Source organism: Octopus bimaculoides, chromosome 6 (genome assembly GCF_001194135.2).
Source record: "Octopus bimaculoides isolate UCB-OBI-ISO-001 chromosome 6, ASM119413v2, whole genome shotgun sequence".
Taxonomy (NCBI): domain Eukaryota; kingdom Metazoa; phylum Mollusca; class Cephalopoda; order Octopoda; family Octopodidae; genus Octopus; species Octopus bimaculoides.
This window is the reverse complement of record NC_068986.1, coordinates 85515242-85520984: the sequence shown is the minus strand read 5'-3', so window position 1 is coordinate 85520984 and position 5743 is coordinate 85515242.

The following is a 5743-nucleotide window of genomic DNA, read 5'->3' as shown; positions in this document are numbered from 1 at the left end:
TATATATATATATATATATATATTGTCAGGTAGCTAGGTAGATCGATAGACAGATAGATACACACAAACATATACATTTAAATATGTCTGCTTGTGTTTATTTTATGTATATAATATATATATATTTGCACGCACGCATGGGTGTTCATCATTTATGAATTTAAATTCTCAGTATTCTTGGAACGTTGTTGCTTTATAACAGGGCATTTCAAAATTGCAGTTAATATTACCTTGTTTCAAAGGCCGTGTGAGCTGGCGGAATCGTTAGGCCACAGGGCAAAATGGTTAGCGGTTATTCATTTGTCTTTATGTTCTGAGTTCAAATTCTTGTATACTTTGCATTTTATCCTTTCGTGGTCGATAAAATAAGTACCAGTTGAGATCTGGTGTCGGAAGAATCGATTCATTCCCTCCTCCGAACTTATTGCCCTTGTGTCAAAATTTGAAATCTATATTACCTTAGGTCATATAACTACAGTTTATCGGAAGAAATTTCAATATCAAAGATTAAAAGAAATGTTTGAAAATGCAATCATCGCAGGTGGATTCACTTTATTTAATTTAAACAAACAATGTCCCCTTGTGTCTCACAGTATATTCGGCATGCTTTATTTCATATGAGCATAAGTTAATACTTTTCCCAATGAAAGGATGTTCATTCAAACTAATATTGCACTTTGAGACATACAATGCAAGCTAAAAGTATAAGCAATTTATATCACTGCATCGCATGACCGAGCTGCTGTGATTTCTATAGCGTATAGACATCATTGGTGAAAATGGAGAAAGAAAGAAAGATGAGCGACTACCTGAAAAATGGATGAGCCAGAAGAATTATAAAGTGCACCTGTATAGATGACTCCTGTCAGTCTGCTCGCTTGAGAAGCAGTGAACCATAAACGAATGGCCTGCGGGAACCTTATTTCGACTCAAATTTCCAAAGAAGCCATAGTTTAGAAAGATACGAAATAGGAAAGTAAATGTCAAATATATATATATATATATATATATATTTATATATCTACACGGGTTTTTTTTTTCCTATAGAGAAGTTTGATATGAAATTCAAACATTCTGTCCTATACGTAATTTATCTCACATCTCCATTATGCCCTGCTTTGATTTGCCTGAATTACCACTTGCATTCTACATAGTGTTTGATATGCCAGTGGAGTAAAATCGTTTGTTTGTGCAAAGTAGTAGAGATTTGGGGGAAGCGTGTCTTGATTATATCTCTCATGATGCTTCGAAAAAGTGTGGCGTTCTGGGTTACCCCTCCAACAGTGTCCCACAATGTGCACGCCTATGTGTGTATATGCATGTCTGTTTGTCTGCCTCTATCTGTCTGTCTCTCTTTCTGTCTGCCTCTGTTTCTCTGTCTCTCTCTTTCATAACATCAGTGAATAGAAAACTGTTGCCTGGTGTGTTAATGTGACTGGGAGTTGTTCTTCTAGATATTCAGAGCGTCCTGCAACATGCAGGTACACGCTCCATCAAGCCATGTCACTGCGTGTTTGGTAAGTTGTTGATCAACAAAATAGCCCTGATTTCACTGAAGCATTGAAGAAACTTCTTTTAAGATCATTTAATAGTAGTGATTTTCAGATATCAAGAATTTTCCAAACGTTTGGGAAACTGTTGTGTCGATGCCCCCAGGCGAAGAAGTAGGATCTCCCAAGACACATAAATATAGGTAGTCTGGCCGTGGTAGGTGTGCTGAGTAGCAGTCGAGTAGCAGTTGTGTAGCGGTTGAGTAGAGATTATCCGAAGGTGCTAGATAGCAGTAGTTTGAGACATAACAGAAATAAAGTTTTATATCCTTTTCTGTAGATGCTATGTTGCTGCCTAAGTGTACGTCATCTTTTAGGGGATTTTTTTTTTAATTGCGTTCATTGAGTCTCCCTGATTGAACAAGAAGTATTTTAGCTTTTGTGATGTTGACATGAAAACTAATAGTTCCAACCGTTTTCTCAAATTCATATGGTAGGGCAGTAAATGTAAATGGTTGTTAGCAACCAGAACGATGTCATTGCATAATCCGTATGTTATTGTTGTGACTGAGTAGTGAGTTGAGATGGATTTTGTCAAAGAGAATATGTTTCAACTTTTGTCAATGAAATACGAAGGATGTTTTCAAGGCAGATGATAAACGGGAATGGACCAAGTGTATCGCCTTGAATGACACCGGCAATAATGACAATGAAATCGATGTCTTCATCAAGTGATCGAAGTTTTAGGATTGGTATTATTGTAGATCATCATTACTGCTTAGAACATTTCTTTTGACAAGAAGTATCTAAGAAGATTTTGCTCTATTTTATGTCGAAATACAGAGTCAAAAATTTTTGCAAGGTCTACTAAGAATAGGATTGCTGATGTTTAACCCCCAATTCACTTCATGATTCTCCTGATTGTTGAAAGATTTTCACTAGTTCCTTTGACTTCCTTTGAATAGATCGCTAGTAGTAGAGTGAAAATCATCACCACCTCTCATTCGAATGGCGGTGCTCGAGACCTCAGCAGAGAAGGTTTACAATAATATTTCTAAAAATTTGTTTTGATACTTGCTAAGGCGGTGAGCTGGTAGAAATGTTAGCACGCTGGGCAAAATGCTTCGAGGCGTTTCGTCCGCCGAAGTCGATTTTACCATTCATTCATTTGGGGTCGATAAAATGAGCATCAGTTGTGTACTGGGGTCGATGAAATCGACTTGCCCACTCTTCTGATATTGTTGTCCCCGTGTCAAACCTTGAAATCAATATTTACTGAGGCTAAAGAAAGAAAAAAGTTAAAGAAAACTGAGCGCCAGAAAAGATGTATGAATGACTAATGTTGGTGAGACAGTTAACATAATCTTTCTTTTCTTTCTTTCTTCTCTTTGTTCTTCATTGGGAAAATCATCTTTTGAAACGTTTTTTTATTAACTTATTCACATTGCAGAAGTTCAAACACACATCCTAATAAATCCAGATGCAAATACTTTGAACAATTATTTTTCACATTAAGTTTAAGAATTGAATTACAGAGTAATCGCAAGTCCAGATATATTACGGAATTGTACAGTTCAGTGGATCGGCCAGGGAAATGAAGGTTACTTATGCATCAATTCCTAAGAAATCAAGCTTGAATTCGACGGCGATGACCTATGAAATTAAAAGAGAAACAAGCTTACTCTAAATAAATAACTAAATATTGCAAAATATGCTGCTCGTAACGTTACTGATTTTTACATTTACTAATCTTTGTCTCTATATTTCCCATGATCTGACACTGCAATATATATATATATATGTGTGTGTGTGTGTGTGTGTGTGTGTGTGTGTGTGTGTGTGTGTGTGTGTGTATGTATGTATGCGTGTGTGTTATGTTTGTATATACATACATGCATACATACGTACATACATGGATACATACATAATACATGCATACATACATGCATACATACATGCATACATACATGCATACATACATACATACATGGCATATATATATATATATATATATATATATATATATATATATATATTTCGTATGTGTATTTCGTGTGCAAGATTCTTGATGTGGATACGTGTGTTGAAAGAAATACAATTAAACCTTGGGAGAGACATTATGCCGGTAATAATCTAATAAATAAATTAATAAAGGACTGAACCAGTGCGTGTGTTTATTACCGGCATAATGCCTCTCCCAAGGTTTAATTATATATATGTCTCATGGGTGGCAGGTAACGAATTTTTCTGCAATATATGAATAGTTTATCCTGTTCATGATATTATATTAGCATTATCATGCGTTTGAGAATAAAATATTTCTGTATTTTATATGTATGTATGTATGTATGTATGTATGTATGTAGGTATGTATCTGTGTATGTATGTATGTATATGTGTGTGTGAGTGTGTGTGTACGTGCGTGCGTGCGTACGTGTGTGTGTGTGTATGTATGTGTGTGTGTGTGTGCGCGCGCGCGTGTGTGTGTGTGTATGTGTGTGTGTGTGTGTCAGCTCGCTCTTGAGCGCTACTGGTATCATGTAATTCCAATACAACCTGTTACATGGTCGTATCGTCGGTGACTAAACATCGTGTGAGACAAAAATTAAGACCCGTCAAAGTCCCAAAGAGCTATAGTGTAGTCAACGACCATTCAACAACGTGTGTTTGTGGACTTGTGTGTGGAGTGTTTGTGTGTTTGTGGACTTGTGTGTGGAGTGTTTGTGTGTTTGTGGACTTGTGTGTGGAGTGTTTGTGTGTGTGTATGTATATATATATATTGTATATATTGTTTTTCAAATTGTATGTGTGTATTTTGTATATATATATTGTTTTAAATTGTATATATTGTATCTCAATTCTTATTCTTATTTTTACTCAAATGTGTCTCAGTTTTTAATTTTTCTTTTATTCTACCCTTTTTTTGAATGATAAATAGATAAAGGGTAGATGGAGCTTCTTTGTTAACTCAAGCCGTAGCGAAAGCAGCCTATCTCGGAGAAGGTAATTCTGGATTTAAATACTTCACTTCTATCTTGTAGTTAGCCTTTGATTGGGCAAAAACTGAGAGAAAGAGATACAGATATAAAACCTGCGACTGCAAATGCTCCCAAATATGTCCACTTGCTCTTCTTTTTGGATCATGCTTTGTAACTTTACAGGGCGGGAATGGTTTCTGTGCAAAACTTTTCTTCTCTTTAAAAAGCGTCAAGTGCAGGTATTGTTAGAGAGGAAGAAGAAATGAACATCTTGTATGTACTTGGCTGGCCGAAGCCTAAAAAGGCACAACCAAACAATGAAAGTTGATATTGATACTGAAGCAAATGACAAAAAGGGCTCTGGAACATTTTGTTCTGTGGTCTGGCCCGGTGGGTGTCCCAGGGCACCACAGCCTGGGTCCAGTTGTCATCCTGAAACTGTGAGTAAATTCAGGTTAGGATGTAAGCCTATGAATATAGGATGTTGAAATGTTCGAACTTTATTAGTCAATGATTGTCTGAAATCTCATCTGGAGAGACGATCCACGCTTGTTGCAAAAGAGTTACAGTGATATGATATAGATGTTGTAGTGTTAGCCGAGACAAGAATTCATGGTAAAGAGAATTTTGTAGAAAAAGCTGCTGGGTATCGTTTATTTTGGAGCAATAGAGATGAGACCTATAAGAGAGAATCAGGAGTGAGATTTGGTTTCAAAACTTGAGGAACTACCATGTGGTCGTTCTAATCGTTTGAAATCTTTAAGACTTCCGTTGTGAAAAGGTCGTTATGGAGCACCCATAAATACATATGCTCCAACAATAAACCCATCAGAGGATGATAAACGTGCCTTGTAGCTTTCACTTACAGAGATTATAAGCAGTATCCCACCTGATAACAAAGTTGTCATTTTAGGTGATTTTAATGCTCGCGTTGGTGCTGATTGGGAGACCAAAGCCTTGCTAGTGCATTTGGTAGGCAGAAACTGAAACAATAAGGCGGTGAGCTGGCAATAAGGCGGTTAGCACGCCGGGGGAAATGCTTATCGGTATTTCGTCTGCTGTTACGTTCTGAGTTCAAATTCCTCCGAGGTCAACATTGAGTTTCATCCTTACGGGATCGATAAATTAAGTACCAGTTACGTACTGGGGTTGATGTAATCTGTTTGTCTGTCCTTGTTTGTCCTCTCTATGCTTAGCCCCTTGTGGGAAATAAAGAAATAAGAAACTGAATGTATCCTTTTGTATATATGTATGTATATATATATATATATATAT